This window comes from Bidens hawaiensis, unplaced genomic scaffold (genome assembly GCF_021521415.1).
Source record: "Bidens hawaiensis isolate Kalapana, Puna unplaced genomic scaffold, B.hawaiensis_p1.1 tig00005587_1, whole genome shotgun sequence".
Taxonomy (NCBI): Eukaryota; Viridiplantae; Streptophyta; class Magnoliopsida; order Asterales; family Asteraceae; genus Bidens; species Bidens hawaiensis.
In genome coordinates this window covers 853,904-880,258 of record NW_027491361.1, presented here as the reverse complement: position 1 = coordinate 880,258, position 26,355 = coordinate 853,904, and the positions used below count along the sequence as shown (strand labels likewise).

General features: G+C 39.5%; 1 pseudogene; it reads right to left on the bottom strand.

Annotated features, from left to right (window-relative positions):
* Positions 1-11,558: 11,558 nt before the first annotated feature.
* On the bottom strand, positions 11,559-26,108 carry LOC143630165 (THO complex subunit 6-like; annotated as a pseudogene).
* Between the last annotated feature and the right edge of the window lie 247 nt (positions 26,109-26,355).

Below are 26,355 nucleotides of genomic sequence, written 5' to 3'. Positions count from 1 at the left end.
CTTTGACATTTCTAGGTCAAGTTTTCACTAAAATTTCAAAATTAATTGTTTGGCCACAAACCTCAACATACAAATGATCCAGTTTACACAGCATACATGAGTTGCAGACTCCACCTAAACACAACAAAGTCTTTTAAAACAAAATTGTCTAACTCAAACAAAAAAAAACAAAAAAAACAATCCCGAACAGTTCAGGTTTGATACATCTTGTCAAAGGTGGGAGTTTTAAAGTATTTTCTGTAATGCACACTTCAAGAATGCAAACTTCACAATTTTTGAAATGATATATTTTTTTTTAAATTAAAGGACAAGTGGGCAAGATCACTATAATGTCAAATCAAGGCCAATCATGATTACAAGCTAAAACAACAAAGAACTAATACAGGCAGTAAATCGTTTAATATATATGTACATTTCTCACACGTTTCAAGATATAACCCTACAATAAAAACCTAGTAACGTTTAACTAAAGTTTCTTTGTCAAAGGATAAACGTGAATCCTCTTAACTTATCTGCACAACAACAATAACTAACTTTATAAGTATGTAAAATGGAGGATAAATTCTATAGGTGTGTCTAACAAGTTAAGTTTGCAGGTCCAACCCGACAACAACCTGAATTTTTTTCACAAACTTGAACACAACCCGGTCCAGAAAGTCGTGTTAGACAAGTGAACTCGAGAACGTTCCGCATTATCACCGATTAACTCAAACACGGCCCACCTGACCCAAACCTTTTTTTTCTTGTTTTTACATATTATATAAAAGAAATTTATATAATAACTCATGGTAACTGTGGGATTACTTTAAGAATTTGTTAAAACGGTTGACAAATTTTTAATTTCTTTTTCGATGAGCTCTTCACACAAAACACATTTAAAAATAAACAAAACAATTAACTTATGGGTTAAATGGGCCAACACACGAATACATCAAGGTAACCCAAACCCGGCCCATTAAGCACAACTGTTTTACCTGTTGAAGAAACACTAACCGAACCCCGGGCATATTACTGGTAACCTGGGGGTTAGATAGATGTTTCCCACGAGGGGTTAGACCCTGAGAAGATGGTTCTTCTGATAACCTGCAAAACAGACACCGTGAGCTTGTCACTGAGAAGGGGGGGGGGTTCCTCCTTGTGACCACCCTCCGGCGTGAGAATCAGACTAGATTGCTCTTTAAATATAAATGTATATTAAGAGATTGCTAGAGCAGATATCAGGTATAATAAGATGATAATATGTTGAGATATGATGGTCATACCATTTGTGGTATTTATAGCCGAAGGTAGGTTTCCAAGGAGGTGTGGCCGGCTGCAACAGTGTTCCTGTTCCACCAACAGTGGCCTACGCACGTGCCCTGCTGGTAGTTGGTGGGTAGGCAGCGGCTGATAGTGACCAGGCCTGCTGTGTACTATTCCTTTTCCACCAACTGCCGGCTACGCACGTGGTATGGCAGTAGTTGGTGAGTAGGCAGCGGCTAATAGTGATACAGTACAGGAGTATGCTGCTCGCCATACTGTGTCAGTAAGCTGTCGTATCTTTAGTCAGATCTTTTTCCCATACCTCGTCAGGTACAGTACAGAAGATCTTCCCGTATCGTACGGACTGGCTTATTTGGGCGGGAGTATTCCCCCTCCCGCCCTTGTGCGGGATTGTTCCCGACTTTGCTCATTCCCTCAGGTGACACTGAGTGATTGAGAGCTAAGTGCCTTGTGCGTGTAGCCTTGCTGCGCGGGTGGCCTTCCCTGATGGCTTGTATCCGAAGCTGCGGGAACAGGCGGAGTCCTTCACCATCGGGAGGCATTTCCTGCTGGACCAGCTTGCGTACTGCGCGTAAGGACGTCACGTCTCTGAGCATGGTTGGTCCTGCGGATCCAGTTGGTTTCTGCGCAGACGTCCCTCTTCAAGGTGAGTCTTGCGGGTCCAACTGGGCTCTGCTGGGACCTACCTCTTCAAGTCCCCCCAGTCCAATGTTCTTCTCATGAGTGTTTAATAAAGTGAGGTGAACTTTTGGACTTAAGCAGAGGGTTTTGAAAAGGGTTTTTTAAGGTTTTCCATGGGGATTCCTCCCGCGGAAGTCCTTGTCACTTGCAGAAATTCCCGAGTTTCCTGCTTGGTCTTTGGCTATGATGCGGGTAGGTCTGTAACCTCCTCGCAAGCCAGGAGCGTTGAGTCCCACTTGTGTGGATTCTCCATGAGGTTTTGGTTGTTTTGAACATAGTGATCAATTATGTTAAAACCACCAATTCCATCCTGGAGCTTCAAACAACGTAGTTCTCGACGTTCCCGCTATGCGGGGATGTTATTTCCGTTTCCGCAAGCATTGCCCAGAAGATCCTTCTTGGTTTCAATTCCCAGCGGAGCGCTAGGTATGTGAAGGGTTTTGCCTTAACACTGTACCCGCGCTCGTCTTACGGTTACTTTACTTCCAAGGTATTCCTGGCGTCAATTCCCTGCGGGTGCTAGGTATGTGAAGGGTTTTGCCTTTACACTGTACCCGCACCCGTCTTATAGTTACTTGGTTGCCGAGGTATACTTGGCTTCAATTCCCTGCGGGTGCTAGGTATGTGAAGGGTTTTGCCTTAACACTGTACCCGCATCCGTCTTACGGTTACTTGTTCGCCAAGGTTTTCTTGGCTTCAATTCCCTGCGGGTGCTAGGTATGTGAAGGGTTTTGCCTTAACACTGTACCCGCATCCGTCTTACGGTTACTTGTTTGCCAAGGTATACTTGGCTTCAATTCCCTGCGGGTGCTAGGTATGTGAAGGGTTTTGCCTTAACACTGTACCCGCATCCGTCTTACGGTTACTTGTTCGCCAAGGTTTTCTTGGCTTCAATTCCCTGCGGGTGCTAGGTATGTGAAGGGTTTTTCCTTAACACTGTACCCGCATCCGTCTTACGGTTACTTGTTTGCCAAGGTTTTCTTGGCTTCAATTCCCTGCGTGTGCTAGGTATGTGAAGGGTTTTGCCTTAACACTGTACCCGCATCCGTCTTACGGTTACTTGTTTGCCAAGGTTTTCTTGGCTTCAATTCCCTGCGGGTGCTAGGTATGTGAAGGGTTTTGCCTTAACACTGTACCCGCATCCGTCTTACGGTTACTTGTTTGCCAAGGTTTTCTTGGCTTCAATTCCCTGCGGGTGCTAGGTATGTGAAGGGTTTTGCCTTAACACTGTACCCGCATCCGTCTTACGGTTACTTGTTTGCCAAGGTTTTCTTGGCTTCAATTCCCTGCGGGTGCTAGGTATGTGAAGGGTTTCGCCTTAACACTGTACCCGCATCCGTCTTACGGTTACTTGTTTGCCAAGGTAAGGGGTATTTTCCCGCTTACTTTTTAATCTTTTTGAATTTTGAATTTTGAAATTCGAAGAGTTGGTGGAAAGAACAGTCCAAAACTCTGAAACGTCGTGCGACGGTTTCTTCTGACTGTGTTAGATCGTGCAGGAAGTTATGGTGACGTGACAGTACATGGTCATTCCAGACGCTTTTTCAGGCGCGTGGGCGCGATTTTTCGGGCGCGTGGCCGCGAAATTAATGGTATGCGTCCTGTCAACAGCTGTTGCCAGCTTGCTTTTTGCCACGTGTCATAGTTTCATTGCACCTTCGTTTTCTCTCTCTTCCGCATTAATTTCATTGCATTAATTGCGATTAGTATATAAAGGGGTAGAGGGCTCTTTGTAATCCACACTTTCACTCTTCTCTTCATCTTCTTTGCGATTTCCGGCGAATACTCACCTTTTCAGGAAAGCATTCTCCCGAAATCGTTTTCTTCTTCTCTTACAAGATGTCTCGTGATCTCGAATCTGCAGTCGATGACAAGAGTACTGCTGGCGAGTGCCAGTGTGCTCTGCCTGGCGATCTGTTTCGGTACGTCGTCAGGAAGTTCATGCTCGAGTCTCTCGAGCCTGAGTTTCCTGAACCCCACCAGACGGTGTACGATGCCCCCAGAGGCAAGATCGGGGTATATGCTGCATTTTTTGTGTATGGGAATCTTAGGTTCCCATTGACAAAGTTTGTTTACCGTGTCCTCGAGAGGCACGGTGTTCATTTGACCGAGTTGCACCCCATGGCGATCGCCAAGATTCGCCACTTCGAGTGGGTGTGCCGGATTTTGGGCGTTGAGCCCTATGTTGACCGCCTGATGACCTTTTACACTTGGAGGTGCATCCAGGGGTGGTATACCCTGACAACCCGAATCAAGGGTTTAAAGATCTGCGCGACCGAGCGCAGTCTTCGCTCGTTGAAGCGGGAGTTCTTCTTCATATCCGCTCGCGCCATCCCCATTGCCATGAAATTCAAGAACGGGCAAGCTCTCCCAAGCCTTCACGCCTCCAGCTACCAGGAGGCGGAATGGTTTGCGAAGATATCTCGGGTCCAATCTCCGGTTTACCGGTTTGCGGAGTCCGGGATGGTGATGCTGGGGATGAGCCGGGTGTGGAAGGCTGCGGATGCGCATAAGATCCCAATCGTCCTCGAATACGGTTCGAACTCTGTTCCTTACGGTATGCTTTCTTTCTTTTTGTTGATTTAGAATTTTTTCTAACTTCTTTCCTGTTTATTTCAGAGGGGAACGACTTGCAGTCGCTCCTGAACCCGCGGGAGACTGACGGTCCCGCTCGGATGGGTACTCGCGCTCTGGACGAGAACGAGTTGCCCATCCTGGAACAAACGGCGGATCGGTTCGTGGAGGTCTATCCGCTAGGCCATGAGATCCTTAGCGCCCGTCGGCCAGGTAAGGCGCTATTCGACCCTCAACCCCTCAATGTTGCAACCTCTGCTGGAATTCCTCTAATCGTATGTTCTGATGAAGAATCCGCAGATGGTCCTCCGTTGGTGCGGAAGAAGAAGGCTGCCGGCGGGAAGGGGAAGGAGAAGGTGGCCTCCACAGCCGATCCAGCGCCTCGGTCTGACTCGGAGACCGAGAGCGAAGAGGTGGCGGGGAATCCCGGTGGTGACAAGATCACCATTCCGGAGGCTGTGACAACTGTCACCGAAGAGCCCAGGATGACAACGGTGACCGGCGTGAAGAGGCCGGCTCCATCGGGTTCATCCCCGCCCGTCCGTACTTTCAGGCTCAAGAAAACCCGTAAGTACAAATTTCCTTTAGCTTTTATCTTCATAGCTTAATATCATTTAACACTTTTCTTTGTGTAGGCGTGGATGTTGACGCATTCCAGGGTGGAGCGCAGAGGAGTACCTCCCCGCCAATGACGGTAGGCCCGGTCAGCCTACCTGAGGCGACAACCCAGGCGGCTGCGCCTGCGCCTGCTTCCACTGGTTCAGTTGCTCACTCCGTTGAGCCGACTGTTCCAGTTGTGATGACGTCACCGCCGGCTGTGAGTGCTATTTTTACAGCATCTTTCACCGAGCCGGCCGTAACTTTTGCTGCGGATTCCGCGGCGGCTACCGCGGCGGCTGCTACCATGCCCCCGTCATCGGCCAAGACGGCCGATCCATCAGGTACGCATGGGTCTTCTCGCCAATCTCTGCCACCTTCCCATCTGCCTGACCTCTTGGATGGATTTCCGTTGGGTTCAGGTGATGGGTTCGGCGGCTATCGGCCTGTAATTGACCCTACAGGTGCGTAGGGTTCTTTTGGCCCTTTTATATATTTTTTCTTTATCATCTTTTCCTAACTGCTTTATTTTTTGCAGTGTCGGATTCCAATGAAGTGTATGTTCCACGATGGAACATTCGCCGAGGAACAACCCTTCGCACCCCTGTGGAGTGCGTGGAGTGGGCTCGTCACGCTGCTCCCATGGGTGCGTTGGGGGAAGCCATGGCTAGCTACCAGGAGGGTAGGCTTAGCAATGAGCTTCGGGTTCTCCTGGCCCGGATGCAGCCGCGCGTCGAGCTGCTTTGTCGTGAAAACGATAAGTTAAAAGCAGCTCGCGTTAAGGAAGTAGCTCAGGCGCGGGATGTCCGGGAGGAGAACCAAAAACTTACCGCAGTGGCTGCGGAGAAGGAGAAGGCCTTCAAGGCCCTCGAGGTTGAAGTTCAGGCTCGACTTGAGGCCCGTTCCAAGGCTGCCCAAGCTGTTAATGAACAGCTTCGGCTGGCTAAGGAAACTGCAAGGAACGCAACCGAGAGGGCCACCAAGGCTGAAGCTGTTGCTGAGCCTCTACGCGTGGAGAATGAAGAACTTAAAGCCAAATTGGAGGCTCTCCAGCAGGCTCATGATGCCTTGGCGATGGAAGACGCCAAAAAGCTCCAAGAAATCCTGGACCAGAGGGGGGTGCTTGACCATGCTGAGCGTAAGCTGAAGGGCGTCGAAGAGGCTGCGGCTAAAGAAGTGTTGCTTGCCAACCTCAACAAGAGTGAAGCCGATCGCGCCCGTAACGAAGCTCAAGCTGCCCTCCAAGAAGCCCTGGTTGCCAAGGAATGGCTTCTTCGAGAAGCGTTGTCTCAGGTAAGCTTTTCTTGTCTTTACGCTTTTCTTTGTAAATAGAAAAGGTTTTGACACTTGTATATTTTCTTTTGTAGGTTGTGCATCGGGTCTTTGCTGAGACCTCTTACGATGATGCTATGAGCGCAGCCCTCAACGCTTCTCACGAGGATGGGGAAAAGGTCGGCTTCCTGCTTGGTCTAGGGTTTGTTGAGAAAGGCATCCCGCCTTCCAACTTCCCTTTGTACAATGTTGATACTGAAGCTGTTTACGACCAAGCAGTGAATCAGTACGCCGCCTTCCCGCATCCGGTGGTGGAGAAGGTGAATGAAGTTGCTGCTGCTGATGATGGGCTAGCTATCCTTAAGGCTTTCCTTGAACTGCCACGCTCTACTGACGGTGCTGGTCCAAGTGGAAGTGGCCCTGAAGCCTGATCCTGAAGATCCCTTCCCACTGCTAGGATAGATTTAGCTTTTATAGATTTATTTTCTTGTAGGCGGGTAGTTACCCGGCCATTCTTGTAATGAATCATTGTGAAATATAAATCTTTTTGCGGGTAAGACCGCTACTTTCGTTGGGTTCCTTGCTTTGTAAACGTTGTATGACTTGCATACTTTAGTTTAAATTAGCAATTTTCCAAGTGTTTAGAATAAGTTAACCTTTGAACGTGGTAGATAGGTGTGAAGTTTTGCTTCCTTATCCGTGATTATGCGGGTATGACCGTCACTTGCACGTAGTAGGATGGCTAAACTTTACCATCTGACCTGCGTGTAGGTTTTCCTCATCCTTTGAGGATAAGTTAACATTTGAACGTGGTAGATAGGTGTGAAGTTTTGCTTCCTCTTCCGTGATTGTGCGGGTAGGACCGTCACTTGCACGTAGTAGGATGGCTAAACTTTACCATCTGACCTGCGTGTAGGTTTTCCTCATCCTTTGAGGATAAGTTAACCTTTGAACGTGGTAGATAGGTGTGAAGTTTTGCTTCCTCTTCCGTGATTGTGCGGGTAGGACCGTCACTTGCACGTAGTAGGATGGCTAAACTTTACCATCTGACCTGCGTGTAGGTTTTCCTCATCTTTTGAGGATAAGTTAACCTTTGAACGTGGTAGATAGGTGTGAAGTTTGATTCCTCTTCCGTGATTGTGCGGGTAGGACCGTCACTTGCACGTAGTAGGATGGCTAAACTTTACCATCTGACCTGTGTGTAGATTTTCCTCATCCTTTTGTTAGAAATTCTGTTTTGAACCGTTCGACGCGCGGTTGTCAATAGGTTAGTGTTCAGTTCCCTTTTTCATGATTCATGCGGATAGACCGGCACTTTCATTTAATGGGACTGAACTTTTCCCCTTCAACTGACCTACGTGAAGGTTTGTCGTTTTTTGGGTTTATGTGGGTTTTGCCGCCTTCCCCACGCAACTACTTCACGTAATTATGCGGTGAAAACCGGCATATCCGTGTTGATAGTTCATAAAAATGTAAAATCATCAGCGTCAATGTTTTAAGGAGAATCGTTTCCATTAGAAGTGGCTCTTGGCCTTTTCTTTACAAATTTGGAATTGATTTACATGCAAACTGTGTAAATGAGCTCCCTTCCATGTTGTTGGGATGGGAGTGCCATCGAGCCGATACGCACCTGGTTCGGGATCTCGTTCTTTACGCAGCATGTAGTCTCCATATTGAAGCTGGAATTTTATTCGTGTTTTCCCCAGCTGGGGTTCTACACGCATGAGCCTGCTCAGCGTTCATTGCGCCACGAGGTGCGCGAGCGTCCCATCTCTGACGAATGCCTCGACCATGTCCTTTACGTCTATGCATTCTTCGGTGTTGTGGCCTTTTGTCCTGTGAAATTCACAGTATTTGCTCCGATCAGCATTGTGGCGATGTCGGATTATTTGAGGCTTTGGCCATGGGAGCTCCTCGGTGGCGAATATCTCGGTGACGCTTTTGGTGAGCGGCGTCCATCTGGAGTTCTTATTTGGCTGTACGTTATCCCTTCCGCCTAACCGATTTTGCAAGCCGGATGAGGTGTCAAAGTTTACCCTTGACTGCCAAATGCCTAGCTTTCGCTTTTTGTTTAAACGGGCGGTAAGGACGTTGTCTTCCCTTGTTTTCTGGGTGTAGAGGTTTGTGCTCTGTGGGAGATCTCTACCCAGTTGCTTCTCTGTTTCCGCAAAGCGTTTTGCTACTGTCATGATGGCATCCCATGTGGATGGCATGCCATCTTTACCCGTTAAGGTGCGGATGAGTTCTGGGTCGTTCGCGCCCTGAATAAAGGCAGCGCGAACAAGATCTTCGCTAATGTTACCCAGATTTAGCTTCTTCGAGTTGAAGCGAGTGATGAAGTCCAGCAAAGATTCATCTTTCTCTCGAATGCATTTGAGGATCGTCCATTGCTCCTCGGTATACTTTCTTTGCTGGCTAAAGTGTTGGCTAAACTTCTGTTGGAAGTCAGCCCAGTCGTAGATGTGGTTGACCGGTAGACGATCGAACCACGCTCTAGCAGCCCCCACAAGCGTCATTTGGAACATGTAACACCACGTAGGTTCCGTCCAACTACTGACGGTTGCCCCCGCTATGAACCTGTTCAAATGATCGTCTGGATCAGATATACCATCATATGTGCCTATGCTGGACATTTGTTTGGCACTTTTTGGGGCGATTGCTTCTGCAATGTCCCTTGCAAATTTGGACGTTCCCGCATTTGCAACGTTTGGTCTGAATGTTTTGGAGAAGTCTCGTGGACTTCCACCTGTGCTTTTTGGTTTGAAGGCTTGTCCAAAATGCCTTCTCGGTTGGGAATCCGTTTCCTTACGCTTCCCTTTTGCCCTATGGCGAGGGTTCGCGTCAGAGTCGGATTCCTCCGAGTCATCCAAGTAATCTTCGAATTCGTCAGCCTGTTGGACGGAACGCAAGCGTTCGTCCAACTCAGCTTGGAATTCCCTCTGACGTGCCTCCGCCCATGCCTTAACTTCATCGAGTGTTTGGCGGGGGAGTCTTGTTCGTTTCTCTAACTGGGCATCGGTGAATCCCAGTAAGCGATTATTTACTGCACTTGCCCCAGCTTGGGTAACTGGGGTAGTGTTCGTAAAATTTACTTCACTTGCCCCGGCGTGGGTAGCCGGGGTAGTGTTTGTAAAAACTGTGTTGCCGGTATTCCCCCCAATAGCAGGGGTTGTGGTTACCGGAGTTTCTTTAACCATCTTAGAAGTTTAAAAGAACTAGAGAAAAATAAAGTTCTAGCTTTATGCACGGATGGCGCCAATGAAGAAACACTAACCGAACCCCGGGCAGATTACTGGTAACCTGGGGGTTAGATAGATGTTTCCCACGAGGGGTTAGACCCTGAGAAGATGGTTCTTCTGATAACCTGCAAAACAGACACCGTGAGCTTGTCACTGAGAAGGGGGGGGGGGTTCCTCCTTGTGACCACCCTCCGGCGTGAGAATCAGACTAGATTGCTCTTTAAATATAAATGTATATTAAGAGATTGCTAGAGCAGATATCAGGTATAATATGATGATAATATGTTGAGATATGATGGTCATACCATTTGTGGTATTTATAGCCGAAGGTAGGTTTCCAAGGAGGTGTGGCCGGCTGCAACAGTGTTCCTGTTCCACCAACAGTGGCCTACGCACGTGCCCTGCTGGTAGTTGGTGGGTAGGCAGCGGCTGATAGTGACCAGGCCTGCTGTGTACTATTCCTTTTCCACCAACTGCCGGCTACGCACGTGGTATGGCAGTAGTTGGTGAGTAGGCAGCGGCTAATAGTGATACAGTACAGGAGCATGCTGCTCGCCATACTGTGTCAGTAAGCTGTCGTATCTTTAGTCAGATCTTTTTCCCATACCTCGTCAGGTACAGTACAGAAGATTTTCCCGTATCGTACGGACTGGCTTATTTGGGCGGGAGTATTCCCCCTCCCGCCCTTGTACGGGATTGTTCCCGGCTTTGCTCATTCCCTCATGTGACACTGAGTGATTGAGAGCTAAGTGCCTTGTGCGTGTAGCCTTGCTGCGCGGGTGGCCTTCCCTGATGGCTTGTATCTGAAGCTGCGGGAACAGGCGGAGTCCTTCACCATCGGGAGGCATTTCCTGCCGGACCAGCTTGCGTACTGCGCGTAAGGACGTCACATCTCTGAGCATGGTTGGTCCTGCGGATCCAGTTGGTTTCTGCGCAGACGTCCCTCTTCAAGGTGAGTCTTGCGGGTCCAACTGGGCTCTGCTGGGACCTACCTCTTCACCTGTGGTCAAGGCGCTCTAGGATTTTGAACTCTCAGATCAATGTCAACATTAAACTCCTACCGTTAAAGACTTTAAAAACATTACCAGATTTCATGCAAGTTTTAAAAAGAGTGTAACGACTTTTTGGCCTAATTTTTTAACTCTGTGTCCAAATGGTAAAACCAAAAAAATCTAAACCGAACCATTAAACCAAAACCGGACAAACGCAAAACATAAAACCGAAACAGAGTTACCAAACAGAATTCAAAAACTCATAAATCGAATAAGTTGACCAATTTAATATTAAAATTAAAAAATAATATCGAAATAAAATACCAAATCTCGTCTTTATTCTGCAATTTGCTTGCGCTCCTGAAGCCTCAATCTTTCATTTTCTTCACGTGCTTATTGCTCAGCCTGTAATGAGTGATCAAATTAAGATAATTATCTTAAAACAAAATCCTACAAACAAAATTATAAGAGACTGGTACAAATTAATACCATAATAAAGCTGATAAAAATCTTGTAATATGTGTGGATGCCTCTCCATCTCAGAAGACTGGTACAAATTAACACCATAATTTATGCGACTAAGAGCAGTTATATATACATTATAAATAAATTGAGCAGCTTTCAACATGTTTGACACATTTGACATGTCTAAGATGTATGAAATAAACAATCAACCACAATAATCTTAGTATAAAGTATAAACTAACAAACCTGTCTCTGGCAACCAATCCAATACTTGCAATATTGTTCTGTGCATTCTATGAGTTCAGCTTGCAGTGGGAAAAAATTGTATGACTTCTGTTGCTGAGCAGATTATAGAATCAACGTGTATGTAGAATGACAAAATATTAGATGCCAACAAAATATTAGTGCCCCTGCTATGATGATAACAATATTTAAATGATGATATTAGCTAGCTAGAGGTATTAAAGTTTTTGCACTATGTTATTAAGCACATAAAGAGTATCTTCTCTGACTGCAATGGCTCCCTATAAGAACATTTATTCCACAAATTGGTCAGATTAACAATAATTTTGAACTTTTAAAATATAATTAAATATTGGTACACATTAGGGTTCAACAACTCAACCCAGGTAATTAATTACCTTTGGAACCAATGTACACAATATCCACTTTTGGCTTTCTCCTCACAATCACCTGTACATTTTGATATTAGTTATAACTAATAATCATATAAATCATAAAAAGGGTAAAATAAAGAATAACTAATAAAAATATATAATAATTGTGTATGCCCAAATCCTCGGTTTTCATTCCAAAATCAAAATGTGCAGTTTATTCAGTTTTCAATTTCGCTTTTGGTTTTTAAGCTTTGTCTCAGTTTGTTTACACTTTATTCAGATTCTTAGTTTCTGTCTAGTTTCAGTTTACTCAATCTATGGTTTCGCTTTCTATTTATAAGCTTCATTTGGGTCTTATCTTATAAGCTTTCGGTTTATAAGCTTCATTTCTGTTAGGTTTCTACTTATTTGGGTCTTATCTTAGTTTCAATTTCAATATTTTAGGTTTTTATTTGGTTTTGCTTTTTTTTCAACTTTTTGATTCATTTTGTGTTCAGTTTTTTTAGATTTTGACATTGTTTTTTTTTTGTTTGATTTTTTTGGTTGTTAGTTTTGTTTCAGTTCAGTTTTAGATTTAATAGTACTCTTTTTCAATCAACAAAAATTGAAGTCACTACAGATTTAATACTCGCAGGCATATGAATTGTAATAGCATATCCTTTTTCAAATCCGAATTTTTGAGAGCATATGCAACCAAAGTAAGCTAAATAATAGAATATTTTACATGAATTAATGTTTATTCATCAGTATATAATTGTTTCTCTAATTTATATTACCAAAATATTAAAAAATCCGTCGTCACATTCTTTGTGCTAATTACTAAAATCAAAGCCATATAATATATTCATGTCAAAAAAATTCAAATTTATATGCAATAAAAATATCAATATTTGACTGAAACTGATTTATGTGTTTATCTGGTGCTTTAGCTTCAGTTTTTAGGCGACTTGTTTGAAAAAACATAAACATAACCCTAAATGACATATTCATAAGAAGTAAACTCATCATAAAAACTTACATGGAAGTAAAGTAAAGTCGTAGTCTTCATACTCGTAAAATAGTCTGCCAAACATGTTGAAACAATAACAAATTACAAAAAAAAAAAATTAAACGAATCACTATTCAATTCAATGTCACATAAATTATAATGTTTGTTAGTAGTGGTAACCTTAAGGTTTCTTCTACAGGCCTGATGGAAATGATAGTTGTACAAATCTTTGAAGCCTGCTTTAGCTCTAATTGCACCGGTATATTCATCATGCCATCTGCCACCATCATCTTCTTGTTGCTAACAAATTTCATCAGATACATTAGGGCTTTCTGTAATGTAATTTTAGGAGAGAGAAAAAGAATTACCTCCAAAACATTCAGAGGCAACGTTTTGAAAATTCTGACTTGTAGATCGACAAGCTTTGACGCAACCCGACACCACCAACAAACCCATATATTGTTTGATAATATTGATCAGAGAGAGAGAGAGAGAGAGAGAGATGCACAGAGAGAGAGAGAGAGGGCATGTTTGATTAGAGATTGAAAGTGAGTAGCGGCTGGAAGAATTTAGGGTTTTGTGCATCGTATATTGTGATGTGAAATCAGGGAAACGAGGGAAATTGTGATGGTTTGAAATTTGAATTTGGTTTTATGCTATTGGGGTTGTACATTATGTTTCTGAATATGTAAACTCTTAGGGGGTGTTTGATACAGAGAATGGAATTGTAGAGAAATGGAATAGAGAAATGGAATTGCAGAGAAAGGGAATTGGTCTGGAGAATGAGAATTGACTGTTCTGTTTGGTAGTATAGAGATTTCAGTAGAGAAATATAGCTGAGAATCATTTCTCTTGTTTGGTACATAGAAAATAAACAGAGAATTATATTAACTTTATCATTAGCACAAGTATTTTTTTCATAACAAATATTTATTAAAAAATAAAAAACATATAAAAAGATGCATAAATTCCAACCAAAATATGCATTGATCAAACCAATTCACATACAAAACATAGTTTTTAAGCAAAAAACATCAACCATAGTTAAAACCAATTCACATACAAAACATACTTCAACCATACACAACTATCCTATTGAACCATCGGTATACAACTCGACCATCTCAATGGTTAAAAATAGTTAAAAATCTTTTCGGATTTGAATACAAAAAAGGAACTGGAAACGAGGAACATACACCCGATAAATGCAAGGAAACAGAAAATGTTGACCGAGGTACGCATTGTATCTGAGACAGCATAACACCGTTTATGTCATAACGACTCAAAACTGGTTCTGCACCCACAGCTAAAATCTGGAAATGATCGAAACAACATAAGTAAAATAAACAAAGGGAAGATAACTTTCACATAGAGTATATGGCCCACAAACTAAAATAAATAAAAGTAGTTACTTGATTATCATCAAAGCATATATCTTGGATGCAAGCACGTGTCGTGATCCCTGAAATTCTTTCAGAAGCTGAAAGATTCCACACTGATAAATTTCGCCCAGACCCACATGCCTACAAATATATGTTCAGTATTACTTAAAAACTAAAACAGAAACACATGTAAAGGCATGTGGTCACAAAAAACTAGAATATATATAAAGATTGTTGCCTTACCAGCCACTTTTCATTAGCATCAAGAGCAATGCAACTGACATATGAAAAGAACTCTTTAGATTTCTTATCTTTTCCTCGCTCAATAACATTAGTACACTTTCCACTTCTGCAATCTGCAATAAACTAACCAAATTAAGAGTTGGCCGGTCGATAACTAATACCTATAATTCGATTGCAGAAACTATAAAAAATAGCAATCTAATTATTTAACCAAAGTGTTTTGGGATACGTACCCCAAATTCTGGCTGTTCCATTCTCTGAGCCAGTTATAATCTACAAACAGAGCAGTGGAAAACAAGATTAACTAAAAGAATACATTTACTGAAAACAAAATTAAGTGAGAAGAGAAAAAAAAACGTATCAGCATATACCTGATTACAAGAATTTCGGGCAACAACAGAATGTAGATAACCAGAATGCCCTTTGAAAGTCAGTTTGATTTATTTCTCCTGAATGCCGACAAATGTTTTTTTTAAGGAAAAGCTTACTGACCTGAGTATCAACAGCAATAGCATTAGTTTCAGGGATAGGAGAAAGTGCACCCCAAGGACCTCTGAGGAGAAGAAAAAAAACATTACTTAGAACTAAACTAACACACTCATAATTTATCATCGTTTTAAGTTTATGTGACTAACTTATGTTGAGGATTTGCTAAGTCAAGTTGCGGCTTCAAAAGGCCACCTGCAAGAATAATGTGTAGAGTGAATAAAAAGTGTATCAAGATTTTGTCAAAGAACGAATATATCACATTTATTGGACTGTAACTCAAAACTTAATAAAATGATAATGAATAGAATTTCGTGTGACAAACCATTCTGCTTTGCTTAAAACATATCCATCCACTTCCATCCTCGAATCCGACCATCATCACCACAACTAAATAAAAACATAAGTTAACAGATATAAGACGATGTTAATCCAACATAAATTGTTTACAGAACGAGCATGAGAAAGACATTATCTTAATAACAACTAGTTCTAAGTAATTCTACAGCGTTCATCAATTTATCTTTTCCGACCAAGGGAACATATCATCAATCCGGGAATATGGTCCACTTTAGGAAATAATAGTTTGTATTGTTCTCAAAGTAAAATAGTTATACTTTTTCTTACAAACTAGACTCGATTGTTGAATGGATACTATGAAAACTAAACAAGTCTAAACAAACAAGCAAACAAAAAGGAATTGCCGACACATAATAAGTATATAACTAGCAAGCATCATTAGATGTTTACCTCAACAGCAAGGAATCTTCAGCATCGCCATAGAACTTGACATCATAAGTAGGCCCATCGTGTCCATTAATTAAACAATCTGGTTCAGCTACAAATAAACTAAAGAAAACTACCATAAGCAAGCCGCAAATACACACCCTCATTAAGGGGGTGTTTGGAATCACAATTTTAAAATTTGAAAGTGATCATGTGTAAGGACTAATCAAAATCAGATACTCAATCATGATCATAGAACATGAAGCTGTAACAATAATAATAATCACATATTCAACAAACACAATCTAAATGCATCCTCAAAAGGCTTTGTATAATCACTTTCAATTCATAAACTATGCAGTCGATATAGGTGATATATCACCTATATCAGTTATCGGTCCCTTGGTAAAATATTGGCCAGAATATCAGTACCGATTATATCGGCGATATTGATTGATATATCACCGATATTCCCTATATCAGTGTTTAAATTCTTCATTATCCATTTTTAGTGCTCAATGTTAGTATTTTAAGTCTTAATTAGTTCCTACTTGCCACAATGGTTAGTGTTTTGGCAGTTGCAAAAGGTTAATCTGTTAATAGTAAGAGAATATATTGAATTTTACATGATATTAGAATTAGCGAAATCCCATCGCGATGATCGATATCTCAAATATCAATCCTTGACCGATATCCGATATTTATCCGCATTCACTACTTAATTCATAAATAAACAATCATAAAATATAAACTACTTACTTTTGAGCCCTAGAACTCCCAACAGCTGGTGACTGTAAACAAAAGCAAAGAAATGCATATAAAATTGGTTGGGAAGTATAAAAAAATTAGAGAGTAATAGCAGATTGATGTAACTACAACATACGACGGAGGATATTAGAGAGGATAGCGAATACGATGCAATTGAACCGTCGCTAGAGGCGGCGACGATGTAATTAGGGTTTCGGTCATCAGTAGTAGACGGAGGAGAGAAGACCGTACGGAAGATGGTGAGTGAACTGGATTCCAGGTCATCTAGTATGCTGTCTCTGTAGGCATCTTAAAAATGGCCGTGGAGGAGTTGAGACTGAATGAAAGATGGGAGAAATGAAGGAGGAAAATGGGAGAAATGAAAGCAGAGAAATCCAATTCTCCGCTTTTTTTAGAGAAACAAAATCAAAGAAATGGAAATGGTTTATTTCCATTTCTCACCTCTTTCTTTCATAAACAAACAAGAGAATTCTTTCCAATTCCATTTCTCACCCCTCAATTCCCTCTACCAAACACCCCCTTAATTTTAAGAGTTTTATGTGAAATTACATCTTTGTCCTTTCTATATACATTTTAATATAGTATAGATATATATGTGTGTGTATTATATATATAAACTAAACGTATTATATAGATTTTCGTTAAAAGATTCAAACAAAATATTTATTTATATCTTAATGCATATTATACGTATTTCTTTGCACATAATTAATTATTTGTTCGTTCGAATAATTATAAGTATACTTCAAGTTATATTTAATTAAATAATTTTATTTAATTTGTATATTTAATTACATATTTATTTAGATATTATTATTGTAATCATCTTATATCTTAATTCATTAAAATTATCTAAGTAATTGATTTTATATTTTATCAAGTATAATTGATGGTATTATATTTAACTCATGTTTATTTACTTAAGCTAATAATAATGTTTCCGCAATATCCATCATAATAGAAATCCATTAACCAATTAATAAACATCCTAATTCCAAACATAACTTAAATAACATCAAAATCCTAAATTCATTATATGTGTTATTTCATTATTAATTAATTCATAATATTATACTATTTAACTATGAATCATTGTTGGTGTATCCCGAAGGGTTCATCATTCTCACATCATCATCATTTTAATTTTGTTCCTTTAATCAGGCGAGTATCACCTTCCCCATTTTACACTTATTTTTACAATTTTGGGGGCGTACGCGTTACTATATATTCTCCTTTTATCTAATACTCAAACTTGCAACTGTTAGTCATGTATGTTTAACAGTTTATACCTAACGTGTTATATGCTTACATATATTACTTGAATACATGTCGGAGAGGTCCAACATATTCTCAGTAGAGTATGATCATACGTTCGTCGTGTTAATCTAACATCGAGCTTACCGACAAAATACTTACTTGCTTATTGGTTAAATTTCTTATACCACTTGACACAGTTTGCTCTTTTCTATACTTATTATATATTCGTTTATCTGGTGTTTTACTTACTCAACCTCGTGTTGACAAAGCCTATTTGAATTTTTAATGCATATGCAGGTCATCACATGATATGATTTTCAAGATTGTTTGAAGACACTTAGGATTGCATGCTAGAGAGAAGAAACAAGAATTTAGATCTTATTTTGTCTTTACTTGTTTGAATGATATTTTATATACTTTGATTATTTGAATTTGTTGTACTATTTAAATTAAATAATAAATATTTCCATTTTAAATATTGCATGATAGTACCTTGAGAGCTGTGATCAATCAGCTCACGCCCCGGCATTTCCGCCTAAGGTTGGGGTGTGACACTATGTTATAATTTTCAATTTATGATTTTATCCAAAGTTTTAAATACATGTTCAATTCTAATAACTTTTTTGACTAATTTAACAAGGTTGAAACATCCTTGGACTATTTCTCCTATAAATTAAGATTCATATTTTTGCCTTTCACCAATTTTGGTCAAAGATCATTTAATTGCATTAATTTTTGCTAGTCTTATGCGTTTTGACTAGCCACTTGACAAGCCATCCAATTAATTCATTTTAACGTTTTTTGACCTATATAAACATCACTTCATTTCTACAAATCTTGCACCACAACTCATTTCACTCCTAATAATGGTATATCTCTCTAATTTACGTAAAGTCCAAGTTTGATCAAGGAAAGTCAACCCGCCCAAGTTCAAGATTATTCTTGTTGTCTTGTGGTCACTCCTCGGGTTAGTATGTTGATTTTTCTGCGAGTTTAGTCTTTTTGGGACATTATGCTATGATAAAAGTATCTTCCAGTGGCATTTGTCCGACTGAAAACAAACTCAACTCGCTTATGTCTATTTTGGACAAAATTTGGTTATTTTCAACAAATAACTTTTGAAACCTAAACCACCAAAGTTCTAACCAAAGGATAATATTTTTACCATGAAGGAAACGAATCCAACATTAATACCGGGTTCGGTTCCGAATAGAAACGAACCACTCGCTAAAATCGTTTTCTTACTTTTTAGGTCGTTTAGCTTTCTTGAACGACCGAACTCATAAAAATTGATTAACAAATATCGCAACCCAGATTCTTATTGATTTTACCAACTTGGATAATTATTATGTCAAAAACATTACTAAACCAATTATAGAGGTAAAAAGTATATTTTTCATTATCAACTCTAAAAAAACCAAACTTTGAACAAAACCTACCGCCATCTTTGATATTTTATGTCCATTATTTTGAATCAAGAATTTATTTTCTAGGACCGCTCACCGAAATGAACTTATCTGGTTCAGCTCGATTAAACGCTTAGTTCGCTTCACTCGCTTACTTTAACAAGTGAGTTTTTCATAACCACTTTTTTTACGCTTTCAATATTTTGGGGTGTAGCACGTCACGAATTTTATCTCGTTAGTTATGCTACTATTTACAAACCGATTCACAATTATGTCATGCATGTTAATAATATTCTTTGATAATGTTTATGGTTATCATATGTGTATTGTGTGTAATGTGTACCGGCGCCACCTGTACTATGTCCTGGTTGGATTAAATGGTGGTTATCATTCCCCTAGGTTGGGGCATTATTTCATACTTTTTATCATTTCCATTATGGCTAGATTTATTACATGTGACAAGTGAATCGAACAAGATTTCGTATTATAATTATCAAAACTTATGAAAGCTCACAAACATGTGTTGTTGACAAAATATATTATTTTAAATGTGTTGCAGGTTGATTCGATGAAGTGACATGAAAAGAAAACTAGTAATACCTTAGGATTACTTCAATGAATAATATTTGTTTCATTTAGATGTAATGTCGTTTGTGTCATTATCGAACTATTTATATACTTGTGAAATTATGGAATAAAATAAATATATTGTCACTATAAATAATGTTACGAGCTTATGAGTGATCTGTACGTTGCACCTGGACGTATTCCCCTTAAATCCTGGGTGTTACATGTCCATGGTACTTGGAATACTTAGGAATAATTTTTAGACGTTACATGTCTCATTCATATAATAATATATTTTATTATAAGTTAAATTAAAGTCAAATTCTAAGTATAGAGAATCAGTAGAAATTGATGAGATGATTTGGTTTAGGTAAATTAAAAAACTTGTAATTTGCCAAAATATCTTCCCCTATCCTCTCCTATCTTGGCCGGCCCTATCCCCATACACACCTACATATTATTTGTTATTCTTTCCTCTCAAATAACACACATAAATACTCATCTTCAAGTTGGTAAAAATTTGATCAACTACAAGAAAGTTGTTTTGATTATTTAGCGACCATCTAGGTGAGTAATGTTATTGATTATTCTTATGTTTTATTATTGGGATATAGGTTTGGTATCCAAATCAAGCCTAATCTATGGAACCATAACTTAAATATTGAGATTTTGAACTCGATAGTTGTTATTGTTGTTTTGATTTTGATTGAATAAGAACAACCCTAAATGGTTCATGGATTCTCTATAGTAATATGACAAAATACGTGTTTTGATTATTAGATAATTAATTGGTAAATTAGGTTCATACACATGTTAGGAACAAGTTTGTATGAGAAAAGATTGAAAACAGATTTCTGACATATTCGTTTGTGTGTAATGTTGGTATTGTAAACTAATGTTAGATTGTTGTCTGTGACTAATTCTTGAGTCTGTGATTTACTTTTATGAGTCTAGTTTTGCGAAAAATAAAAAATCATAATTTTTGGACACGGGATTAGTCATTTTTATGATTTTACAAATTGATATATCAAGGCTTTTTAGAAAGATTATATTTTGGCCTTGAATTTTAATTATATATCTTGAGTTTAACAATGATAATTGGGTTGATTCTATTTATGGAATACCATGGATTGAGTTAGAAATCTAACCCATTTGGTCTTGCATGATTTGGGTTAATATATAATTTTAGCCGAATTTATACTTTTTGTTGCGCACTGAAATAGTTGCATGTACGTTGCTGTCTTGTATGAATTTTCATGATTTTTTTGAACTTTGGAAAAATAAAACTATATATATATTGATAAACTTAGACTAGTAACTTACTGTGGCAATAATTTCATAATTTAAGTTGGTGATTTGATGTTGTATTAAAATAGGTTTTGATGGTCAAAATCTGCCTCGCAAATTCAATATGGCTAAGTATGATGTATAATATGTGTTATGATCAATTGTGAACTATTTGGCTTGCTAGATGTATTATACATAGTTTGACACTTAAAAACTAATTTGTCAACATGACCGTTATTATTTAAAACACTTGATAGAAGTGAACACTTGGTTGCTACATGACTAGTGCAATAAGATGACTTAGCTTACATGTCGTGTTTAGTTGTTTTAACTCATGAGTTAAAATGACACTCACATCTTGTAAAGTAATATGTTTGATAATAAGTCACCAAAGGGTCGCCGGGTCAACTCAGTCAAATTTTGGTCAATGTTAACAAAAGTCAAACCTTGGTCAAACATTATTAAACAATGGTATTGTTTGGATACTTGGGGTTTTAGGAACCACTACACATTACTCACATACTTGTAATACTTTATGTACGGGATTTAGCTTTAGCAAGTCATCTTCTTTTAGAATGCCTTCGAGGTGAGTTTCACGACCCCTCTCTTTTACTTACTCCTTTAGGGAGAAAGCATGCATAAGAACTTTTTGGATCTTGTAGATTGTTATTTATCGAACCTATACATAGTGAACTTATAAACTGAAAATCCTTACGCGCATTAACTAAGGTAAACTGGCGGGAAATATTAAGTAGTACTAATGTGTTTGACAAACCCCTCCCACGCTCAAACTAGACTGGATGTCGGACATGTGTAACATTGACCTAAACATTGCCAAGTCAGGATAAGACTCAGTGGAAGGCACAAACCAATATGTCAAGATTTTGTCGCAATGGAAACTACACTATTGTCAAGATTTGGTCGCAATGGACACTACACTATTGTATCATGAATACTACCGTAATTAACTGGTGATAAGAAAATGCTTACATTATCCACTTGTTTAAAGAACTCGATTTTGATACAAACACGTAAACTTACCAACCATTGTGTTGATACTTTTAGCGTGTCTTTCTCAGGTCGCTAATACTTGGTGCACGGATAGGAGGTCTCATGTATGTCTCGCATAAATATTTAATAAAGAACATTTGGTTTTCAAGTATTTATGTAACATCCTGCTTTTTCTAATAAATAAAAGGAAATGTGCTTGTTTAAAATTGTGATAATATTTAATTAAGATAAATAAAATAATAGAGTGTGGGCTTGATTAATGAAAGATGGAATAATGGATGAAGATGGGCCTTAGGTCCATGGCCTTAAGAGTGTATAAGTACTCCTTAAACCTCCCTAAAACCCCAAAATCTCTCATTCTTATCCATAAGCCTCCTTACACACTCAAAAGACACACAAACACTCTCAACCTTACAGCCGAGATTCGAAATTCAAGAACCAAGCTTACATTTATTTAGATCTTTAGATGAGAAAGCAAGAACAAGTCCGTAGCTATACAAGAAGCTAACCTGTAGCTTAACATACGTCAAAAAGTATGTTTTATGTATAAAGATTGTTTTTTACAGAACGGTTTGTCCTAAGAGTTCGTACTAAGGCAAATCGGGTACTTTTATGTCATAAAAGTATAAACTTGATGTTAAAAGTGGACTTAATGGACTCGTTAGTATAAACGGTTCATATAATAACCCTAGATCTAGCTTAAACGAGTTTGAAATCAATAAAGGTGTAAACTTTATTGATAAGTAAGCTAGATCTTGGTCTAAGATAGAAAGGAAAACGTTTAGGAGATGATACAACACTGAAAAATGAGAATGGGTGTTAACATATGAGGTAATAATGATGATAGAGATGTTAATACCCTACATTGGGTATATTCGAATGAAAAGCAAGCATTTGAATGGAAAGCATTCGATTAGAAAAGAAATGAAAGGTGCAGATACCATCTGAATCGAACAAAGGGTCCATTCGAATACAATGTCTGAATCGAACAGAGCGTTCATTCGAATAGAGGTTGATTTGAATGACGGGTTCATTCGAATAGAGGGTTGAGTCGAATGAAGGGTTCATTCGAATAGGGGGTTGATTTGAATGGAGGGTCCATTCGAATGGGAGTTTGATTTGAATTGATGTTTCATTCGAATAAAATCTGCCATTCGAATAAAATCTGCCATTCGAATAGAAGGTCCATTCGAATAGAATCTGCCATTCGAATAGAAGGACCATTCGAATAAAATCTGTCATTCGAATAGAATCTGCCATTCGAATAGAAGGTCCATTCGAATAGAAGGCTCATTCGATTAGAAATGGTCATTTGACTATAACTGAGAATTCGATTAGATTAATCAAGTCTTAGAATTTTCTGATGACCCCAGCCAGGGGCTCTTCCCCTTGGACCACGCAAGGGGCTGCCCCCGAACCCCGTTCGTTGAGGGTTATATTGATTTAGAAATACGATATGGGCAGTGATAGTTAATTGATACGTGTAATTGTTATACAGTTAGCCGCGCCCCAGTTAAAGAGAGGAGTTACCATTAACTCGAAAAGGAACCGAGCACAGGTGAGTTTCTAGCCCCACTTCCTTGTTATGTTTTTGGGGCTGTGTACATACACAATGTGATTAGTTAATACACTTACCTTAAGTGGTAAGTGCATGCTATGTATATGTTTATGAATGATGTATGTATGATATATGAATATACATGAATGATGTATGTATGATATATGAATGATGTAGAAAATATTAAGAGTATATATTAAAGTATATAAATATAAACGAAAAGGAAGGTATGTATGAACTGACGGTAAGAGGGTGGCAGACCCTAATAATATATGTGAAGGAGGGTGGCAGGCCCTAATAATATCTGTGAGGTTATTGGGTGAAAGTGCAACATCATGGAAAATTTCGAGCCAAAATTGTCAAGAATCAAAGTCAAGGTACCAAAACTATCAATTTCCAAACTGCAAGGGCTAAAATGAAAATTCTGAATTTCCTGACCCATCGCGCTACGCGATGTATCTGAAACAACGTGACACGTATGCCACAAGGCACACGGTGGCAACGTCTGCCTCCACATGTCACCATGTGGCAACACGTCCGCCACGTGTCGCCACGTGGCGCAACGCCTGCCACGTGTCGCCACTTGGCAGGTCTAGTGGTGACTGGCCAAGCCTCTGTCGCGTACCGCGACAGGCTAAGCCAAGGCCCGTCGCGTATCGCGACGGGATCCAATTTTGGCTATAAATAGGAAGGCCACTGGATTCATTCCCATCACACCAAAAATACCATACTACTCTCTCTCTAACTTCTCTCACTACCTCGAAATACGTGCCCTCGATCCACCTCGTTTTACGTGCCCGATTCCTCGATAAACTTGCTATACCTCGATAAACGTGCCAATTCCCGACAACATACCAAACAAGAAGGAGGTGCTGTCCCGACGTCCCGACGATCATCTTGAAGTACGTGCCGAGAAGTGTTGTTGCCTCGAGAAGCGTGCCAGTGCAGAAAAAGTAAGTGATCAAGCGGTGACAAAGTGTTGTTCAAGTGAATAGGGTTCTATAAGCCAACCAAGGTAGCCATAATGCCCAAATAAAATATTAATAAAATATTATAAAGGCTTAATACCCTAAGTCGAGATTATACTCGATACCTCGAATAAATGAAATATATTTAACAAAGAAAAGAAAGAGAAGAAATATATATGTGTGTTATATTCTTTGTTATAGATATTATTTAAGTATAATAAGTGTACTTAAATAATAAAGAAAGGAATACGTTTCTTAAAGAAGAAGAAACGCTGGGTTTTACAAATAAGCTAAAGATTTATAAATTACTATTAAAACTAAATGTTTTAAAGTAAAAGATATTTACGAACTAAAGGTTCGTCGAGCTAAGATTATAAAAGAAGACTAAATGTCTTAAGCCGGATCGTGTATCCGACTAACAAAAGTTATACTCGTACTATAGGTGCGAGATAGCAAGAAAAAGACTCACGGACGGTGTTGGAAGACGATCCCATTTGAAAGGTGAATACGCCCCACTTTTACAAAATTTTTTTCAAACAAACAAACGTGTTATGTGTAAAACTTTACATGAGACTAAGTGTTTCTAAAAAACATTGTAAATAAGTGTATGAGCCTAGCCCTCAGGCTGTGATATACGTTTGTCTGGATTCTTACATATGTGGAACGCGGTGGGCACATCGCACCACGCTTGGTCATGACCTCCAGCCACGATGGGCCGAACCAAAGTATGTTCAAGTGAGAATGACCTTGCGTATATTTATGGTATCTAAGTACGTCGAAACGCTTCGGTGTTTTGCTGAGGTGACCTAGTGTAGAGACTCGAGTTTATAATGATTGTTTAACTTGATTATTCCTAAGCCATGATGGGCCGAGGCTTGCGTGGTCTCGAGGGGTAATTAAGTAAAGAAAATATTTTTAGGATCAGCATATTCACCAGCATTCGTTGCTGACGTATTTTAATACATTTTGTAGGTAATCAAGATTAGAGCTTGTGAAGACGAAGAAGCTCAAGAATCCTATGGCTCGGATAATTTTGTTTGAATATTAAAATATGATCGTTTTGTAAAACATATAAACAAGTAAATACTAAACGAGGCTTTTGTCTCATCTCTTTTGTTGTAAATATTTATAATATAAATCCATCTGTTTTTATAAGTCTTCCGCATTAACCCGCTACTCTGATTTATTCACAAATGTGGTACCAACTATTGATCACACCCCTAGGCCTAAGATGGGGGTGTGACAAGTTGGTATCAGAGCCATCGATCTTAGCGAATTGGGTATCATAAAACAATACCCAAGCTTCGATCCAAGCATAGGAAATATTTATTTGTTTATTTGAATATGGATAAGATTGGTTGGTAACCCTTTCTTTCCCTCTCCTCAATCTATACCACCCAAAGATGTCTTTCGAGAAATTAATGGAGTATTATGATATTGAAGCAAGAAGAGCAAGGAAGTATTATAAATTTCCAAGAGGCATTATGAGTAAAGATTACTTTGAATCATTCTTCAATTCAAACGAAGAACATAACCAAAACCCCAACCCAATTCCAATCTACCACCTAGATAACACTCCACATCAAACATACCAAGCACCAAGGCATTCCAGTTACCATCCATCAAGTCTACCTATATATCAACCATCAGAAATACCCACGTATCATCCTACTGAAATCCCTACCTATCAACCGACTGAAATTCCGCCATATTACCCATCCGGAGGTCCAACACAGTTACCGCTGAATCCTCACCCTTCATATGCTTTCCTCTCCAACTTACCAATCAAGGAGGAACCCAAATCTTTTTCATCCGACTGGATGCAATGCCACTCCGATCAACGAAGGTGGCATACCGGCACTTCAACTATGGATTTTGCCGATTCTCATGTCAACAAAGAAGGGTCTCTCACAAGCCCGAGATGAGAGTGGCAATGCCGCACAAAAAGATTCACATGCCGGTAATGACCGAGAAGAAACTAGAAGAGGAACCGGAAGAGGAAACTGAC